This window comes from Mus caroli, unplaced genomic scaffold (genome assembly GCF_978045245.1).
Source record: "Mus caroli unplaced genomic scaffold, Mus_caroli_1 scaffold_10, whole genome shotgun sequence".
Taxonomy (NCBI): Eukaryota; Metazoa; Chordata; class Mammalia; order Rodentia; family Muridae; genus Mus; species Mus caroli.
In genome coordinates this window covers 5734292-5755000 of record NW_028227265.1, presented here as the reverse complement: position 1 = coordinate 5755000, position 20709 = coordinate 5734292, and the positions used below count along the sequence as shown (strand labels likewise).

Sequence of the window (20709 nt, the reverse complement as noted above, 5' to 3'; positions counted from 1 at the left end):
TGGATGGATGGATGGATGGATGGATGGATGGATGGATGGCATCCCAGCCCACCTGGGACACTGGGACACGCACAGCCACACCCAGCGGCACAGGCTAGCCCAAGAGGCACGCACTGCACTGCCCGTGCACTGCCTCCAGAGCGCAAGCACACACCACACCCGGACAGGCACACAAACGTGCCCCCTACCCACCCATGGGCCCACGGAAGCAGACACGTGTCAGGGCACTGCGGCTTGTGCACCCGGACAAAAAAGGAGGACCGGCTGGCTAGACGGAGCAGGCAGCACACAGACACACGCAGACACGCCCACGCACGGGAAACACACACTCACACCACTCACACACTCGCAGTCTGGCCCACCTGCCCCTACCCTCAGGCAAACACACACACACACACACACACACACACACACACACACACACACGTGTGTACTGGCTGATTGAGCAAGCAAGCACGGAGGGTCGGTCCTCAGCTTACACACAGACACACACACAGACCCACACACTGGGACCCAGGTGAATTAGCAGAAGTCAGGAGGGGCAAAACACATACAACTCTCTCGCACACAGACACACACACACACTACCACTCACACAAGGTGGGAGGCAAGTGCGGTGTTGGATGAGGGTGGAGTGTTCAGGCCAGCCTGGGCTCGGTGCAAATGGAGAGAGGCTCTCCCATCCGGTGTCCCGTGTCCCGTGTGCCCTTGCTAGCTAGCTAGCTAGCTCAGCAGGGTGGTGCTGGGGTGGCCAGCATGGTGTGCCCTGCCTTAGGGCTCCGGGAGCCTCCTGTGAGAGGGCAAGCCTGTGAGAGGACGAGGGTGGGCTCCTTGGGGGGTGTGGGGTGTGGGGTGTGGGGTGTGGATGGGCCTGGCCTGAGCCTGGGTCGCCGGGCGGCCGTGTCCGTGGCCAAAAGGGAGAGAGAGACAGAGGGGAGTCCAAAAAGCCTACAGCACCCGGTATTCCCAGGCGGTCTCCCATCCAAGTACTAACCAGGCCCGACCCTGCTTAGCTTCCGAGATCAGACGAGATCGGGCGCGTTCAGGGTGGTATGGCCGTAGACGAGGGCGGGTGGCGCCGACAAGCCCCAAGAGCCTGCTGCGCGCGCTCGCTCCTTCGCTCACTCGCCCGCCCGACGCCCGATGCCCGACGCCCCACGACGACGACGAGCTCACACGAGCCCTGAGACCAGAGCCCAGCGCACAGCCCACAGACACACACCACACACCGACACGACACGACACGACACGCCCGGCCCGAGCCCCACCCACACGACACGCTCCAGCCCACGCTGCCCACAACCTCCCCCAGAGCCCCCACCAGCCCCCCTCTGCCTGCCCTCGAGGCACCACGGGCCCAGCCAGTGAGTGCCAGCCTTGGCCGCACACACATCTCCCCTCCTCGCTTCTTCTCCCCTCCCTCCCCTCCTGGACGGATCCACGGGCTTCGTGCAACAGCGCCCTCACCCACCCGGGACTTCCCCTTCCACCCACCCGAGGTCCCTCCCAGCTTCTCAAATCCTGACCCACCCTGGACCTCGGACGTTCCGCCCCACCTCGCCGACTGGTCACCCACCTACCCACCCACCGTCCCTGTCTGTGCCCAGGACTGGGCCCCTCAGCCCGGGCACGCAAGGGAAGTAAACCCACTGTGGATGGATGGATGGATGGATGGATGGATGGATGGATGGATGGATGGATGGCATCCCAGCCCACCTGGGACACTGGGACACGCACAGCCACACCCAGCGGCACAGGCTAGCCCAAGAGGCACGCACTGCACTGCCCGTGCACTGCCTCCAGAGCGCAAGCACACACCACACCCGGACAGGCACACAAACGTGCCCCCTACCCACCCATGGGCCCACGGAAGCAGACACGTGTCAGGGCACTGCGGCTTGTGCACCCGGACAAAAAAGGAGGACCGGCTGGCTAGACGGAGCAGGCAGCACACAGACACACGCAGACACGCCCACGCACGGGAAACACACACTCACACCACTCACACACTCGCAGTCTGGCCCACCTGCCCCTACCCTCAGGCAAACACACACACACACACACACACACACACACACACACACGTGTGTACTGGCTGATTGAGCAAGCAAGCACGGAGGGTCGGTCCTCAGCTTACACACAGACACACACACACAGACCCACACACTGGGACCCAGGTGAATTATCAGAAGTCAGGAGGGGCAAAACACATACAACTCTCTCGCACACAGACACACACACACACACACTACCACTCACACAAGGTGGGAGGCAAGTGCGGTGTTGGATGAGGGTGGAGTGTTCAGGCCAGCCTGGGCTCGGTGCAAATGGAGAGAGGCTCTCCCATCCGGTGTCCCGTGTCCCGTGTGCCCTTGCTAGCTAGCTAGCTAGCTCAGCAGGGTGGTGCTGGGGTGGCCAGCACGGTGTGCCCTGCCTTAGGGCTCCGGGAGCCTCCTGTGAGAGGACGAGGGTGGGCTCCTTCGGGGGTGTGGGGTGTGGGGTGTGGATGGGCCTGGCCTGAGCCTGGGTCGCCGGGCGGCCGTGTCCGTGGCCAAAAGGGAGAGAGAGACAGAGGGGAGTCCAAAAAGCCTACAGCACCCGGTATTCCCAGGCGGTCTCCCATCCAAGTACTAACCAGGCCCGACCCTGCTTAGCTTCCGAGATCAGACGAGATCGGGCGCGTTCAGGGTGGTATGGCCGTAGACGAGGGCGGGTGGCGCCGACAAGCCCCAAGAGCCTGCTTCGCGCTCGCTCCTTCGCTCACTCGCCCGCCCGACGCCCGATGCCCGACGCCCGACGCCCCACGACGACGACGAGCTCACACGAGCCCTGAGACCAGAGCCCAGCGCACAGCCCACAGACACACACCACACACCGACACGACACGACATGACACGACACGCCCGGCCCGAGCCCCACCCACACGACACGCCCCAGCCCACGGTGCCTCCTCGCTTCCCGCTGCCTGCCTCACGCTGCCCACAACCTCCCCCAGAGCCCCCACCAGCCCCCCTCTGCCTGCCCTCGAGGCACCACGGGCCCAGCCAGTGAGTGCCAGCCTTGGTCGCACACACATCTCCCCTCCTCGCTTCTTCTCCCCTCCCTCCCCTCCTGGACGGTTCCACGGGCTTCGTGCAACAGCGCCCTCACCCACCCGGGACTTCCCCTTCCACCCACCCGAGGTCCCTCCCAGCTTCTCAAATCCTGACCCACCCTGGACCTCGGACGTTCCGCCCCACCTCGCCGACTGGTCCACCCACCTACCCACCCACCGTCCCTGTCTGTGCCCAGGACTGGGCCCCTCAGCCCGGGCACGCAAGGGAAGTAAACCCACTGTGGATGGATGGATGGATGGATGGATGGATGGATGGATGGATGGATGGCATCCCAGCCCACCTGGGACACTGGGACACGCACAGCCACACCCAGCGGCACAGGCTAGCCCAAGAGGCACGCACTGCACTGCCCGTGCACTGCCTCCAGAGCGCAAGCACACACCACACCCGGACAGGCACACAAACGTGCCCCCTACCCACCCATGGGCCCACGGAAGCAGACACGTGTCAGGGCACTGCGGCTTGTGCACCCGGACAAAAAAGGAGGACCGGCTGGCTAGACGGAGCAGGCAGCACACAGACACACGCAGACACGCCCACGCACGGGAAACACACACTCACACCACTCACACACTCGCAGTCTGGCCCACCTGCCCCTACCCTCAGGCAAACACACACACACACACACACACACACACACACACACACACACACGTGTGTACTGGCTGATTGAGCAAGCAAGCACGGAGGGTCGGTCCTCAGCTTACACACAGACACACACACACAGACCCACACACTGGGACCCAGGTGAATTATCAGAAGTCAGGAGGGGCAAAACACATACAACTCTCTCGCACACAGACACACACACACACACACTACCACTCACACAAGGTGGGAGGCAAGTGCGGTGTTGGATGAGGGTGGAGTGTTCAGGCCAGCCTGGGCTCGGTGCAAATGGAGAGAGGCTCTCCCATCCGGTGTCCCGTGTCCCGTGTGCCCTTGCTAGCTAGCTAGCTAGCTCAGCAGGGTGGTGCTGGGGTGGCCAGCACGGTGTGCCCTGCCTTAGGGCTCCGGGAGCCTCCTGTGAGAGGACGAGGGTGGGCTCCTTCGGGGGTGTGGGGTGTGGGGTGTGGATGGGCCTGGCCTGAGCCTGGGTCGCCGGGCGGCCGTGTCCGTGGCCAAAAGGGAGAGAGAGACAGAGGGGAGTCCAAAAAGCCTACAGCACCCGGTATTCCCAGGCGGTCTCCCATCCAAGTACTAACCAGGCCCGACCCTGCTTAGCTTCCGAGATCAGACGAGATCGGGCGCGTTCAGGGTGGTATGGCCGTAGACGAGGGCGGGTGGCGCCGACAAGCCCCAAGAGCCTGCTGCGCACGCTGGCTCCTTCGCTCACTCGCCCGCCCGACGCCCGATGCCCGACGCCCGACGCCCCACGACGACGACGAGCTCACACGAGCCCTGAGACCAGAGCCCAGTGCACAGCCCACAGACACACACCACACACCGACACGACACGACATGACACGACACGCCCGGCCCGAGCCCCACCCACACGACACGCCCCAGCCCACGGTGCCTCCTCGCTTCCCGCTGCCTGCCTCACGCTGCCCACAACCTCCCCCAGAGCCCCCACCAGCCCCCCTCTGCCTGCCCTCGAGGCACCACGGGCCCAGCCAGTGAGTGCCAGCCTTGGCCGCACACACATCTCCCCTCCTCGCTTCTTCTCCCCTCCCTCCCCTCCTGGACGGTTCCACGGGCTTCGTGCAACAGCGCCCTCACCCACCCGGGACTTCCCCTTCCACCCACCCGAGGTCCCTCCCAGCTTCTCAAATCCTGACCCACCCTGGACCTCGGACGTTCCGCCCCACCTCGCCGACTGGTCCACCCACCTACCCACCCACCGTCCCTGTCTGTGCCCAGGACTGGGCCCCTCAGCCCGGGCACGCAAGGGAAGTAAACCCACTGTGGATGGATGGATGGATGGATGGATGGATGGATGGATGGATGGATGGATGGCATCCCAGCCCACCTGGGACACTGGGACACGCACAGCCACACCCAGCGGCACAGGCTAGCCCAAGAGGCACGCACTGCACTGCCCGTGCACTGCCTCCAGAGCGCAAGCACACACCACACCCGGACAGGCACACAAACGTGCCCCCTACCCACCCATGGGCCCACGGAAGCAGACACGTGTCAGGGCACTGCGGCTTGTGCACCCGGACAAAAAAGGAGGACCGGCTGGCTAGACGGAGCAGGCAGCACACAGACACACGCAGACACGCCCACGCACGGGAAACACACACTCACACCACTCACACACTCGCAGTCTGGCCCACCTGCCCCTACCCTCAGGCAAACACACACACACACACACACACACACACACACACACACACACACGTGTGTACTGGCTGATTGAGCAAGCAAGCACGGAGGGTCGGTCCTCAGCTTACACACAGACACACACACACAGACCCACACACTGGGACCCAGGTGAATTATCAGAAGTCAGGAGGGGCAAAACACATACAACTCTCTCGCACACAGACACACACACACACACACTACCACTCACACAAGGTGGGAGGCAAGTGCGGTGTTGGATGAGGGTGGAGTGTTCAGGCCAGCCTGGGCTCGGTGCAAATGGAGAGAGGCTCTCCCATCCGGTGTCCCGTGTCCCGTGTGCCCTTGCTAGCTAGCTAGCTAGCTCAGCAGGGTGGTGCTGGGGTGGCCAGCACGGTGTGCCCTGCCTTAGGGCTCCGGGAGCCTCCTGTGAGAGGACGAGGGTGGGCTCCTTCGGGGGTGTGGGGTGTGGGGTGTGGATGGGCCTGGCCTGAGCCTGGGTCGCCGGGCGGCCGTGTCCGTGGCCAAAAGGGAGAGAGAGACAGAGGGGAGTCCAAAAAGCCTACAGCACCCGGTATTCCCAGGCGGTCTCCCATCCAAGTACTAACCAGGCCCGACCCTGCTTAGCTTCCGAGATCAGACGAGATCGGGCGCGTTCAGGGTGGTATGGCCGTAGACGAGGGCGGGTGGCGCCGACAAGCCCCAAGAGCCTGCTGCGCACGCTGGCTCCTTCGCTCACTCGCCCGCCCGACGCCCGATGCCCGACGCCCGACGCCCCACGACGACGACGAGCTCACACGAGCCCTGAGACCAGAGCCCAGTGCACAGCCCACAGACACACACCACACACCGACACGACACGACATGACACGACACGCCCGGCCCGAGCCCCACCCACACGACACGCCCCAGCCCACGGTGCCTCCTCGCTTCCCGCTGCCTGCCTCACGCTGCCCACAACCTCCCCCAGAGCCCCCACCAGCCCCCCTCTGCCTGCCCTCGAGGCACCACGGGCCCAGCCAGTGAGTGCCAGCCTTGGCCGCACACACATCTCCCCTCCTCGCTTCTTCTCCCCTCCCTCCCCTCCTGGACGGTTCCACGGGCTTCGTGCAACAGCGCCCTCACCCACCCGGGACTTCCCCTTCCACCCACCCGAGGTCCCTCCCAGCTTCTCAAATCCTGACCCACCCTGGACCTCGGACGTTCCGCCCCACCTCGCCGACTGGTCCACCCACCTACCCACCCACCGTCCCTGTCTGTGCCCAGGACTGGGCCCCTCAGCCCGGGCACGCAAGGGAAGTAAACCCACTGTGGATGGATGGATGGATGGATGGATGGATGGATGGATGGATGGATGGATGGCATCCCAGCCCACCTGGGACACTGGGACACGCACAGCCACACCCAGCGGCACAGGCTAGCCCAAGAGGCACGCACTGCACTGCCCGTGCACTGCCTCCAGAGCGCAAGCACACACCACACCCGGACAGGCACACAAACGTGCCCCCTACCCACCCATGGGCCCACGGAAGCAGACACGTGTCAGGGCACTGCGGCTTGTGCACCCGGACAAAAAAGGAGGACCGGCTGGCTAGACGGAGCAGGCAGCACACAGACACACGCAGACACGCCCACGCACGGGAAACACACACTCACACCACTCACACACTCGCAGTCTGGCCCACCTGCCCCTACCCTCAGGCAAACACACACACACACACACACACACACACACACACACACACACGTGTGTACTGGCTGATTGAGCAAGCAAGCACGGAGGGTCGGTCCTCAGCTTACACACAGACACACACACACAGACCCACACACTGGGACCCAGGTGAATTATCAGAAGTCAGGAGGGGCAAAACACATACAACTCTCTCGCACACAGACACACACACACACACACTACCACTCACACAAGGTGGGAGGCAAGTGCGGTGTTGGATGAGGGTGGAGTGTTCAGGCCAGCCTGGGCTCGGTGCAAATGGAGAGAGGCTCTCCCATCCGGTGTCCCGTGTCCCGTGTGCCCTTGCTAGCTAGCTAGCTAGCTCAGCAGGGTGGTGCTGGGGTGGCCAGCACGGTGTGCCCTGCCTTAGGGCTCCGGGAGCCTCCTGTGAGAGGACGAGGGTGGGCTCCTTCGGGGGTGTGGGGTGTGGGGTGTGGATGGGCCTGGCCTGAGCCTGGGTCGCCGGGCGGCCGTGTCCGTGGCCAAAAGGGAGAGAGAGACAGAGGGGAGTCCAAAAAGCCTACAGCACCCGGTATTCCCAGGCGGTCTCCCATCCAAGTACTAACCAGGCCCGACCCTGCTTAGCTTCCGAGATCAGACGAGATCGGGCGCGTTCAGGGTGGTATGGCCGTAGACGAGGGCGGGTGGCGCCGACAAGCCCCAAGAGCCTGCTGCGCACGCTCGCTCCTTCGCTCACTCGCCCGCCCGACGCCCGATGCCCGACGCCCGACGCCCCACGACGACGACGAGCTCACACGAGCCCTGAGACCAGAGCCCAGCGCACAGCCCACAGACACACACCACACACCGACACGACACGACATGACACGACACGCCCGGCCCGAGCCCCACCCACACGACACGCCCCAGCCCACGGTGCCTCCTCGCTTCCCGCTGCCTGCCTCACGCTGCCCACAACCTCCCCCAGAGCCCCCACCAGCCCCCCTCTGCCTGCCCTCGAGGCACCACGGGCCCAGCCAGTGAGTGCCAGCCTTGGCCGCACACACATCTCCCCTCCTCGCTTCTTCTCCCCTCCCTCCCCTCCTGGACGGTTCCACGGGCTTCGTGCAACAGCGCCCTCACCCACCCGGGACTTCCCCTTCCACCCACCCGAGGTCCCTCCCAGCTTCTCAAATCCTGACCCACCCTGGACCTCGGACGTTCCGCCCCACCTCGCCGACTGGTCCACCCACCTACCCACCCACCGTCCCTGTCTGTGCCCAGGACTGGGCCCCTCAGCCCGGGCACGCAAGGGAAGTAAACCCACTGTGGATGGATGGATGGATGGATGGATGGATGGATGGATGGATGGATGGATGGCATCCCAGCCCACCTGGGACACTGGGACACGCACAGCCACACCCAGCGGCACAGGCTAGCCCAAGAGGCACGCACTGCACTGCCCGTGCACTGCCTCCAGAGCGCAAGCACACACCACACCCGGACAGGCACACAAACGTGCCCCCTACCCACCCATGGGCCCACGGAAGCAGACACGTGTCAGGGCACTGCGGCTTGTGCACCCGGACAAAAAAGGAGGACCGGCTGGCTAGACGGAGCAGGCAGCACACAGACACACGCAGACACGCCCACGCACGGGAAACACACACTCACACCACTCACACACTCGCAGTCTGGCCCACCTGCCCCTACCCTCAGGCAAACACACACACACACACACACACACACACACACACACACACACGTGTGTACTGGCTGATTGAGCAAGCAAGCACGGAGGGTCGGTCCTCAGCTTACACACAGACACACACACACAGACCCACACACTGGGACCCAGGTGAATTATCAGAAGTCAGGAGGGGCAAAACACATACAACTCTCTCGCACACAGACACACACACACACACACTACCACTCACACAAGGTGGGAGGCAAGTGCGGTGTTGGATGAGGGTGGAGTGTTCAGGCCAGCCTGGGCTCGGTGCAAATGGAGAGAGGCTCTCCCATCCGGTGTCCCGTGTCCCGTGTGCCCTTGCTAGCTAGCTAGCTAGCTCAGCAGGGTGGTGCTGGGGTGGCCAGCACGGTGTGCCCTGCCTTAGGGCTCCGGGAGCCTCCTGTGAGAGGACGAGGGTGGGCTCCTTCGGGGGTGTGGGGTGTGGGGTGTGGATGGGCCTGGCCTGAGCCTGGGTCGCCGGGCGGCCGTGTCCGTGGCCAAAAGGGAGAGAGAGACAGAGGGGAGTCCAAAAAGCCTACAGCACCCGGTATTCCCAGGCGGTCTCCCATCCAAGTACTAACCAGGCCCGACCCTGCTTAGCTTCCGAGATCAGACGAGATCGGGCGCGTTCAGGGTGGTATGGCCGTAGACGAGGGCGGGTGGCGCCGACAAGCCCCAAGAGCCTGCTGCGCGCGCTCGCTCCTTCGCTCACTCGCCCGCCCGACGCCCGATGCCCGACGCCCGACGCCCCACGACGACGACGAGCTCACACGAGCCCTGAGACCAGAGCCCAGCGCACAGCCCACAGACACACACCACACACCGACACGACACGACATGACACGACACGCCCGGCCCGAGCCCCACCCACACGACACGCCCCAGCCCACGGTGCCTCCTCGCTTCCCGCTGCCTGCCTCACGCTGCCCACAACCTCCCCCAGAGCCCCCACCAGCCCCCCTCTGCCTGCCCTCGAGGCACCACGGGCCCAGCCAGTGAGTGCCAGCCTTGGCCGCACACACATCTCCCCTCCTCGCTTCTTCTCCCCTCCCTCCCCTCCTGGACGGTTCCACGGGCTTCGTGCAACAGCGCCCTCACCCACCCGGGACTTCCCCTTCCACCCACCCGAGGTCCCTCCCAGCTTCTCAAATCCTGACCCACCCTGGACCTCGGACGTTCCGCCCCACCTCGCCGACTGGTCCACCCACCTACCCACCCACCGTCCCTGTCTGTGCCCAGGACTGGGCCCCTCAGCCCGGGCACGCAAGGGAAGTAAACCCACTGTGGATGGATGGATGGATGGATGGATGGATGGATGGATGGATGGATGGATGGCATCCCAGCCCACCTGGGACACTGGGACACGCACAGCCACACCCAGCGGCACAGGCTAGCCCAAGAGGCACGCACTGCACTGCCCGTGCACTGCCTCCAGAGCGCAAGCACACACCACACCCGGACAGGCACACAAACGTGCCCCCTACCCACCCATGGGCCCACGGAAGCAGACACGTGTCAGGGCACTGCGGCTTGTGCACCCGGACAAAAAAGGAGGACCGGCTGGCTAGACGGAGCAGGCAGCACACAGACACACGCAGACACGCCCACGCACGGGAAACACACACTCACACCACTCACACACTCGCAGTCTGGCCCACCTGCCCCTACCCTCAGGCAAACACACACACACACACACACACACACACACACACACGTGTGTACTGGCTGATTGAGCAAGCAAGCACGGAGGGTCGGTCCTCAGCTTACACACAGACACACACACACAGACCCACACACTGGGACCCAGGTGAATTATCAGAAGTCAGGAGGGGCAAAACACATACAACTCTCTCGCACACAGACACACACACACACACACTACCACTCACACAAGGTGGGAGGCAAGTGCGGTGTTGGATGAGGGTGGAGTGTTCAGGCCAGCCTGGGCTCGGTGCAAATGGAGAGAGGCTCTCCCATCCGGTGTCCCGTGTCCCGTGTGCCCTTGCTAGCTAGCTAGCTAGCTCAGCAGGGTGGTGCTGGGGTGGCCAGCACGGTGTGCCCTGCCTTAGGGCTCCGGGAGCCTCCTGTGAGAGGACGAGGGTGGGCTCCTTCGGGGGTGTGGGGTGTGGGGTGTGGATGGGCCTGGCCTGAGCCTGGGTCGCCGGGCGGCCGTGTCCGTGGCCAAAAGGGAGAGAGAGACAGAGGGGAGTCCAAAAAGCCTACAGCACCCGGTATTCCCAGGCGGTCTCCCATCCAAGTACTAACCAGGCCCGACCCTGCTTAGCTTCCGAGATCAGACGAGATCGGGCGCGTTCAGGGTGGTATGGCCGTAGACGAGGGCGGGTGGCGCCGACAAGCCCCAAGAGCCTGCTTCGCGCTCGCTCCTTCGCTCACTCGCCCGCCCGACGCCCGATGCCCGACGCCCGACGCCCCACGACGACGACGAGCTCACACGAGCCCTGAGACCAGAGCCCAGCGCACAGCCCACAGACACACACCACACACCGACACGACACGACATGACACGACACGCCCGGCCCGAGCCCCACCCACACGACACGCCCCAGCCCACGGTGCCTCCTCGCTTCCCGCTGCCTGCCTCACGCTGCCCACAACCTCCCCCAGAGCCCCCACCAGCCCCCCTCTGCCTGCCCTCGAGGCACCACGGGCCCAGCCAGTGAGTGCCAGCCTTGGCCGCACACACATCTCCCCTCCTCGCTTCTTCTCCCCTCCCTCCCCTCCTGGACGGTTCCACGGGCTTCGTGCAACAGCGCCCTCACCCACCCGGGACTTCCCCTTCCACCCACCCGAGGTCCCTCCCAGCTTCTCAAATCCTGACCCACCCTGGACCTCGGACGTTCCGCCCCACCTCGCCGACTGGTCCACCCACCTACCCACCCACCGTCCCTGTCTGTGCCCAGGACTGGGCCCCTCAGCCCGGGCACGCAAGGGAAGTAAACCCACTGTGGATGGATGGATGGATGGATGGATGGATGGATGGATGGATGGATGGATGGCATCCCAGCCCACCTGGGACACTGGGACACGCACAGCCACACCCAGCGGCACAGGCTAGCCCAAGAGGCACGCACTGCACTGCCCGTGCACTGCCTCCAGAGCGCAAGCACACACCACACCCGGACAGGCACACAAACGTGCCCCCTACCCACCCATGGGCCCACGGAAGCAGACACGTGTCAGGGCACTGCGGCTTGTGCACCCGGACAAAAAAGGAGGACCGGCTGGCTAGACGGAGCAGGCAGCACACAGACACACGCAGACACGCCCACGCACGGGAAACACACACTCACACCACTCACACACTCGCAGTCTGGCCCACCTGCCCCTACCCTCAGGCAAACACACACACACACACACACACACACACACACGTGTGTACTGGCTGATTGAGCAAGCAAGCACGGAGGGTCGGTCCTCAGCTTACACACAGACACACACACACAGACCCACACACTGGGACCCAGGTGAATTATCAGAAGTCAGGAGGGGCAAAACACATACAACTCTCTCGCACACAGACACACACACACACACACTACCACTCACACAAGGTGGGAGGCAAGTGCGGTGTTGGATGAGGGTGGAGTGTTCAGGCCAGCCTGGGCTCGGTGCAAATGGAGAGAGGCTCTCCCATCCGGTGTCCCGTGTCCCGTGTGCCCTTGCTAGCTAGCTAGCTAGCTCAGCAGGGTGGTGCTGGGGTGGCCAGCACGGTGTGCCCTGCCTTAGGGCTCCGGGAGCCTCCTGTGAGAGGACGAGGGTGGGCTCCTTCGGGGGTGTGGGGTGTGGGGTGTGGATGGGCCTGGCCTGAGCCTGGGTCTCCGGGCGGCCGTGTCCGTGGCCAAAAGGGAGAGAGAGACAGAGGGGAGTCCAAAAAGCCTACAGCACCCGGTATTCCCAGGCGGTCTCCCATCCAAGTACTAACCAGGCCCGACCCTGCTTAGCTTCCGAGATCAGACGAGATCGGGCGCGTTCAGGGTGGTATGGCCGTAGACGAGGGCGGGTGGCGCCGACAAGCCCCAAGAGCCTGCTTCGCGCTCGCTCCTTCGCTCACTCGCCCGCCCGACGCCCGATGCCCGACGCCCGACGCCCCACGACGACGACGAGCTCACACGAGCCCTGAGACCAGAGCCCAGCGCACAGCCCACAGACACACACCACACACCGACACGACACGACACGCCCGGCCCGAGCCCCACCCACACGACACGCCCCAGCCCACGCTGCCCACAACCTCCCCCAGAGCCCCCACCAGCCCCCCTCTGCCTGCCCTCGAGGCACCACGGGCCCAGCCAGTGAGTGCCAGCCTTGGCCGCACACACATCTCCCCTCCTCGCTTCTTCTCCCCTCCCTCCCCTCCTGGACGGATCCACGGGCTTCGTGCAACAGCGCCCTCACCCACCCGGGACTTCCCCTTCCACCCACCCGAGGTCCCTCCCAGCTTCTCAAATCCTGACCCACCCTGGACCTCGGACGTTCCGCCCCACCTCGCCGACTGGTCACCCACCTACCCACCCACCGTCCCTGTCTGTGCCCAGGACTGGGCCCCTCAGCCCGGGCACACAAGGGAAGTAAACCCACTGTGGATGGATGGATGGATGGATGGATGGATGGATGGATGGATGGATGGATGGCATCCCAGCCCACCTGGGACACTGGGACACGCACAGCCACACCCAGCGGCACAGGCTAGCCCAAGAGGCACGCACTGCACTGCCCGTGCACTGCCTCCAGAGCGCAAGCACACACCACACCCGGACAGGCACACAAACGTGCCCCCTACCCACCCATGGGCCCACGGAAGCAGACACGTGTCAGGGCACTGCGGCTTGTGCACCCGGACAAAAAAGGAGGACCGGCTGGCTAGACGGAGCAGGCAGCACACAGACACACGCAGACACGCCCACGCACGGGAAACACACACTCACACCACTCACACACTCGCAGTCTGGCCCACCTGCCCCTACCCTCAGGCAAACACACACACACACACACACACACACACACACACACACACACACACGTGTGTACTGGCTGATTGAGCAAGCAAGCACGGAGGGTCGGTCCTCAGCTTACACACAGACACACACACAGACCCACACACTGGGACCCAGGTGAATTAGCAGAAGTCAGGAGGGGCAAAACACATACAACTCTCTCGCACACAGACACACACACACACTACCACTCACACAAGGTGGGAGGCAAGTGCGGTGTTGGATGAGGGTGGAGTGTTCAGGCCAGCCTGGGCTCGGTGCAAATGGAGAGAGGCTCTCCCATCCGGTGTCCCGTGTCCCGTGTGCCCTTGCTAGCTAGCTAGCTAGCTCAGCAGGGTGGTGCTGGGGTGGCCAGCATGGTGTGCCCTGCCTTAGGGCTCCGGGAGCCTCCTGTGAGAGGGCAAGCCTGTGAGAGGACGAGGGTGGGCTCCTTGGGGGGTGTGGGGTGTGGGGTGTGGGGTGTGGATGGGCCTGGCCTGAGCCTGGGTCGCCGGGCGGCCGTGTCCGTGGCCAAAAGGGAGAGAGAGACAGAGGGGAGTCCAAAAAGCCTACAGCACCCGGTATTCCCAGGCGGTCTCCCATCCAAGTACTAACCAGGCCCGACCCTGCTTAGCTTCCGAGATCAGACGAGATCGGGCGCGTTCAGGGTGGTATGGCCGTAGACGAGGGCGGGTGGCGCCGACAAGCCCCAAGAGCCTGCTGCGCGCGCTCGCTCCTTCGCTCACTCGCCCGCCCGACGCCCGATGCCCGACGCCCCACGACGACGACGAGCTCACACGAGCCCTGAGACCAGAGCCCAGCGCACAGCCCACAGACACACACCACACACCGACACGACACGACACGACACGCCCGGCCCGAGCCCCACCCACACGACACGCCCCAGCCCACGCTGCCCACAACCTCCCCCAGAGCCCCCACCAGCCCCCCTCTGCCTGCCCTCGAGGCACCACGGGCCCAGCCAGTGAGTGCCAGCCTTGGCCGCACACACATCTCCCCTCCTCGCTTCTTCTCCCCTCCCTCCCCTCCTGGACGGTTCCACGGGCTTCGTGCAACAGCGCCCTCACCCACCCGGGACTTCCCCTTCCACCCACCCGAGGTCCCTCCCAGCTTCTCAAATCCTGACCCACCCTGGACCTCGGACGTTCCGCCCCACCTCGCCGACTGGTCCACCCACCTACCCACCCACCGTCCCTGTCTGTGCCCAGGACTGGGCCCCTCAGCCCGGGCACGCAAGGGAAGTAAACCCACTGTGGATGGATGGATGGATGGATGGATGGATGGATGGATGGATGGATGGCATCCCAGCCCACCTGGGACACTGGGACACGCACAGCCACACCCAGCGGCACAGGCTAGCCCAAGAGGCACGCACTGCACTGCCCGTGCACTGCCTCCAGAGCGCAAGCACACACCACACCCGGACAGGCACACAAACGTGCCCCCTACCCACCCATGGGCCCACGGAAGCAGACACGTGTCAGGGCACTGCGGCTTGTGCACCCGGACAAAAAAGGAGGACCGGCTGGCTAGACGGAGCAGGCAGCACACAGACACACGCAGACACGCCCACGCACGGGAAACACACACTCACACCACTCACACACTCGCAGTCTGGCCCACCTGCCCCTACCCTCAGGCAAACACACACACACACACACACACACACACACACACACACACACACACGTGTGTACTGGCTGATTGAGCAAGCAAGCACGGAGGGTCGGTCCTCAGCTTACACACAGACACACACACAGACCCACACACTGGGACCCAGGTGAATTAGCAGAAGTCAGGAGGGGCAAAACACATACAACTCTCTCGCACACAGACACACACACACACTACCACTCACACAAGGTGGGAGGCAAGTGCGGTGTTGGATGAGGGTGGAGTGTTCAGGCCAGCCTGGGCTCGGTGCAAATGGAGAGAGGCTCTCCCATCCGGTGTCCCGTGTCCCGTGTGCCCTTGCTAGCTAGCTAGCTAGCTCAGCAGGGTGGTGCTGGGGTGGCCAGCATGGTGTGCCCTGCCTTAGGGCTCCGGGAGCCTCCTGTGAGAGGGCAAGCCTGTGAGAGGACGAGGGTGGGCTCCTTGGGGGGTGTGGGGTGTGGGGTGTGGGGTGTGGATGGGCCTGGCCTGAGCCTGGGTCGCCGAGCGGCCGTGTCCGTGGCCAAAAGGGAGAGAGAGACAGAGGGGAGTCCAAAAAGCCTACAGCACCCGGTATTCCCAGGCGGTCTCCCATCCAAGTACTAACCAGGCCCGACCCTGCTTAGCTTCCGAGATCAGACGAGATCGGGCGCGTTCAGGGTGGTATGGCCGTAGACGAGGGCGGGTGGCGCCGACAAGCCCCAAGAGCCTGCTGCGCGCGCTCGCTCCTTCGCTCACTCGCCCGCCCGACGCCCGATGCCCGACGCCCCACGACGACGACGAGCTCACACGAGCCCTGAGACCAGAGCCCAGCGCACAGCCCACAGACACACACCACACACCGACACGACACGACACGACACGCCCGGCCCGAGCCCCACCCACACGACACGCTCCAGCCCACGCTGCCCACAACCTCCCCCAGAGCCCCCACCAGCCCCCCTCTGCCTGCCCTCGAGGCACCACGGGCCCAGCCAGTGAGTGCCAGCCTTGGCCGCACACACATCTCCCCTCCTCGCTTCTTCTCCCCTCCCTCCCCTCCTGGACGGATCCACGGGCTTCGTGCAACAGCGCCCTCACCCACCCGGGACTTCCCCTTCCACCCACCCGAGGTCCCTCCCAGCTTCTCAAATCCTGACCCACCCTGGACCTCGGACGTTCCGCCCCACCTCGCCGACTGGTCACCCACCTACCCACCCACCGTCCCTGTCTGTGCCCAGGACTGGGCCCCTCAGCCCGGGCACGCAAGGGAAGTAAACCCACTGTGGATGGATGGATGGATGGATGGATGGATGGATGGATGGATGGATGGATGGCATCCCAGCCCACCTGGGACACTGGGACACGCACAGCCACACCCAGCGGCACAGGCTAGCCCAAGAGGCACGCACTGCACTGCCCGTGCACTGCCTCCAGAGCGCAAGCACACACCACACCCGGACAGGCACACAAACGTGCCCCCTACCCACCCATGGGCCCACGGAAGCAGACACGTGTCAGGGCACTGCGGCTTGTGCACCCGGACAAAAAAGGAGGACCGGCTGGCTAGACGGAGCAGGCAGCACACAGACACACGCAGACACGCCCACGCACGGGAAACACACACTCACACCACTCACACACTCGCAGTCTGGCCCACCTGCCCCTACCCTCAGGCAAACACACACACACACACACACACACACACACACACACACACACACACGTGTGTACTGGCTGATTGAGCAAGCAAGCACGGAGGGTCGGTCCTCAGCTTACACACAGACACACACACACAGACCCACACACTGGGACCCAGGTGAATTATCAGAAGTCAGGAGGGGCAAAACACATACAACTCTCTCGCACACAGACACACACACACACACACTACCACTCACACAAGGTGGGAGGCAAGTGCGGTGTTGGATGAGGGTGGAGTGTTCAGGCCAGCCTGGGCTCGGTGCAAATGGAGAGAGGCTCTCCCATCCGGTGTCCCGTGTCCCGTGTGCCCTTGCTAGCTAGCTAGCTAGCTCAGCAGGGTGGTGCTGGGGTGGCCAGCACGGTGTGCCCTGCCTTAGGGCTCCGGGAGCCTCCTGTGAGAGGACGAGGGTGGGCTCCTTCGGGGGTGTGGGGTGTGGGGTGTGGATGGGCCTGGCCTGAGCCTGGGTCGCCGGGCGGCCGTGTCCGTGGCCAAAAGGGAGAGAGAGACAGAGGGGAGTCCAAAAAGCCTACAGCACCCGGTATTCCCAGGCGGTCTCCCATCCAAGTACTAACCAGGCCCGACCCTGCTTAGCTTCCGAGATCAGACGAGATCGGGCGCGTTCAGGGTGGTATGGCCGTAGACGAGGGCGGGTGGCGCCGACAAGCCCCAAGAGCCTGCTTCGCGCTCGCTCCTTCGCTCACTCGCCCGCCCGACGCCCGATGCCCGACGCCCGACGCCCCACGACGACGACGAGCTCACACGAGCCCTGAGACCAGAGCCCAGCGCACAGCCCACAGACACACACCACACACCGACACGACACGACATGACACGACACGCCCGGCCCGAGCCCCACCCACACGACACGCCCCAGCCCACGGTGCCTCCTCGCTTCCCGCTGCCTGCCTCACGCTGCCCACAACCTCCCCCAGAGCCCCCACCAGCCCCCCTCTGCCTGCCCTCGAGGCACCACGGGCCCAGCCAGTGAGTGCCAGCCTTGGTCGCACACACATCTCCCCTCCTCGCTTCTTCTCCCCTCCCTCCCCTCCTGGACGGTTCCACGGGCTTCGTGCAACAGCGCCCTCACCCACCCGGGACTTCCCCTTCCACCCACCCGAGGTCCCTCCCAGCTTCTCAAATCCTGACCCACCCTGGACCTCGGACGTTCCGCCCCACCTCGCCGACTGGTCCACCCACCTACCCACCCACCGTCCCTGTCTGTGCCCAGGACTGGGCCCCTCAGCCCGGGCACGCAAGGGAAGTAAACCCACTGTGGATGGATGGATGGATGGATGGATGGATGGATGGATGGATGGATGGCATCCCAGCCCACCTGGGACACTGGGACACGCACAGCCACACCCAGCGGCACAGGCTAGCCCAAGAGGCACGCACTGCACTGCCCGTGCACTGCCTCCAGAGCGCAAGCACACACCACACCCGGACAGGCACACAAACGTGCCCCCTACCCACCCATGGGCCCACGGAAGCAGACACGTGTCAGGGCACTGCGGCTTGTGCACCCGGACAAAAAAGGAGGACCGGCTGGCTAGACGGAGCAGGCAGCACACAGACACACGCAGACACGCCCACGCACGGGAAACACACACTCACACCACTCACACACTCGCAGTCTGGCCCACCTGCCCCTACCCTCAGGCAAACACACACACACACACACACACACACACACACACACACACACACACGTGTGTACTGGCTGATTGAGCAAGCAAGCACGGAGGGTCGGTCCTCAGCTTACACACAGACACACACACACAGACCCACACACTGGGACCCAGGTGAATTATCAGAAGTCAGGAGGGGCAAAACACATACAACTCTCTCGCACACAGACACACACACACACACACTACCACTCACACAAGGTGGGAGGCAAGTGCGGTGTTGGATGAGGGTGGAGTGTTCAGGCCAGCCTGGGCTCGGTGCAAATGGAGAGAGGCTCTCCCATCCGGTGTCCCGTGTCCCGTGTGCCCTTGCTAGCTAGCTAGCTAGCTCAGCAGGGTGGTGCTGGGGTGGCCAGCACGGTGTGCCCTGCCTTAGGGCTCCGGGAGCCTCCTGTGAGAGGACGAGGGTGGGCTCCTTCGGGGGTGTGGGGTGTGGGGTGTGGATGGGCCTGGCCTGAGCCTGGGTCGCCGGGCGGCCGTGTCCGTGGCCAAAAGGGAGAGAGAGACAGAGGGGAGTCCAAAAAGCCTACAGCACCCGGTATTCCCAGGCGGTCTCCCATCCAAGTACTAACCAGGCCCGACCCTGCTTAGCTTCCGAGATCAGACGAGATCGGGCGCGTTCAGGGTGGTATGGCCGTAGACGAGGGCGGGTGGCGCCGACAAGCCCCAAGAGCCTGCTGCGCACGCTGGCTCCTTCGCTCACTCGCCCGCCCGACGCCCGATGCCCGACGCCCGACGCCCCACGACGACGACGAGCTCACACGAGCCCTGAGACCAGAGCCCAGTGCACAGCCCACAGACACACACCACACACCGACACGACACGACATGACACGACACGCCCGGCCCGAGCCCCACCCACACGACACGCCCCAGCCCACGGTGCCTCCTCGCTTCCCGCTGCCTGCCTCACGCTGCCCACAACCTCCCCCAGAGCCCCCACCAGCCCCCCTCTGCCTGCCCTCGAGGCACCACGGGCCCAGCCAGTGAGTGCCAGCCTTGGCCGCACACACATCTCCCCTCCTCGCTTCTTCTCCCCTCCCTCCCCTCCTGGACGGTTCCACGGGCTTCGTGCAACAGCGCCCTCACCCACCCGGGACTTCCCCTTCCACCCACCCGAGGTCCCTCCCAGCTTCTCAAATCCTGACCCACCCTGGACCTCGGACGTTCCGCCCCACCTCGCCGACTGGTCCACCCACCTACCCACCCACCGTCCCTGTCTGTGCCCAGGACTGGGCCCCTCAGCCCGGGCACGCAAGGGAAGTAAACCCACTGTGGATGGATGGATGGATGGATGGATGGATGGATGGATGGATGGATGGATGGATGGCATCCCAGCCCACCTGGGACACTGGGACACGCACAGCCACACCCAGCGGCACAGGCTAGCCCAAGAGGCACGCACTGCACTGCCCGTGCACTGCCTCCAGAGCGCAAGCACACACCACACCCGGACAGGCACACAAACGTGCCCCCTACCCACCCATGGGCCCACGGAAGCAGACACGTGTCAGGGCACTGCGGCTTGTGCACCCGGACAAAAAAGGAGGACCGGCTGGCTAGACGGAGCAGGCAGCACACAGACACACGCAGACACGCCCACGCACGGGAAACACACACTCACACCACTCACACACTCGCAGTCTGGCCCACCTGCCCCTACCCTCAGGCAAACACACACACACACACACACACACACACACACACACACACACACGTGTGTACTGGCTGATTGAGCAAGCAAGCACGGAGGGTCGGTCCTCAGCTTACACACAGACACACACACACAGACCCACACACTGGGACCCAGGTGAATTATCAGAAGTCAGGAGGGGCAAAACACATACAACTCTCTCGCAC

At 64.4% G+C, this 20709-nt stretch overlaps 12 non-coding genes across 12 annotated transcripts; all 12 read right to left on the bottom strand.

Moving 5' to 3' along the window:
- Positions 1-945: 945 nt before the first annotated feature.
- Positions 946-1064, bottom strand: LOC147002242 (5S ribosomal RNA). Its single transcript, XR_015048777.1, has one exon. It is a non-coding gene; the product is annotated as a 5S ribosomal RNA (ribosomal RNA).
- A 1522-nt stretch (positions 1065-2586) lies between these two features.
- LOC147002241 (5S ribosomal RNA) lies at positions 2587-2705 on the bottom strand. The gene has a single exon (XR_015048776.1). It is a non-coding gene; the product is annotated as a 5S ribosomal RNA (ribosomal RNA).
- A 1567-nt stretch (positions 2706-4272) lies between these two features.
- On the bottom strand, positions 4273-4391 carry LOC147002240 (5S ribosomal RNA). Its single transcript, XR_015048775.1, has one exon. It is a non-coding gene; the product is annotated as a 5S ribosomal RNA (ribosomal RNA).
- Positions 4392-5964: 1573 nt separating this feature from the next.
- LOC147002239 (5S ribosomal RNA) lies at positions 5965-6083 on the bottom strand. Its single transcript, XR_015048774.1, has one exon. It is a non-coding gene; the product is annotated as a 5S ribosomal RNA (ribosomal RNA).
- Positions 6084-7654: 1571 nt separating this feature from the next.
- On the bottom strand, positions 7655-7773 carry LOC147002238 (5S ribosomal RNA). Its single transcript, XR_015048773.1, has one exon. It is a non-coding gene; the product is annotated as a 5S ribosomal RNA (ribosomal RNA).
- Positions 7774-9344: 1571 nt separating this feature from the next.
- LOC147002237 (5S ribosomal RNA) lies at positions 9345-9463 on the bottom strand. Its single transcript, XR_015048772.1, has one exon. It is a non-coding gene; the product is annotated as a 5S ribosomal RNA (ribosomal RNA).
- Positions 9464-11028: 1565 nt separating this feature from the next.
- On the bottom strand, positions 11029-11147 carry LOC147002236 (5S ribosomal RNA). The gene has a single exon (XR_015048771.1). It is a non-coding gene; the product is annotated as a 5S ribosomal RNA (ribosomal RNA).
- Positions 11148-12706: 1559 nt separating this feature from the next.
- On the bottom strand, positions 12707-12825 carry LOC147002235 (5S ribosomal RNA). The gene has a single exon (XR_015048770.1). It is a non-coding gene; the product is annotated as a 5S ribosomal RNA (ribosomal RNA).
- Positions 12826-14372: 1547 nt separating this feature from the next.
- LOC147002234 (5S ribosomal RNA) lies at positions 14373-14491 on the bottom strand. The gene has a single exon (XR_015048769.1). It is a non-coding gene; the product is annotated as a 5S ribosomal RNA (ribosomal RNA).
- Positions 14492-16035: 1544 nt separating this feature from the next.
- LOC147002233 (5S ribosomal RNA) lies at positions 16036-16154 on the bottom strand. The gene has a single exon (XR_015048768.1). It is a non-coding gene; the product is annotated as a 5S ribosomal RNA (ribosomal RNA).
- A 1530-nt stretch (positions 16155-17684) lies between these two features.
- LOC147002232 (5S ribosomal RNA) lies at positions 17685-17803 on the bottom strand. The gene has a single exon (XR_015048766.1). It is a non-coding gene; the product is annotated as a 5S ribosomal RNA (ribosomal RNA).
- A 1569-nt stretch (positions 17804-19372) lies between these two features.
- LOC147002231 (5S ribosomal RNA) lies at positions 19373-19491 on the bottom strand. Its single transcript, XR_015048765.1, has one exon. It is a non-coding gene; the product is annotated as a 5S ribosomal RNA (ribosomal RNA).
- Positions 19492-20709: the final 1218 nt, after the last annotated feature.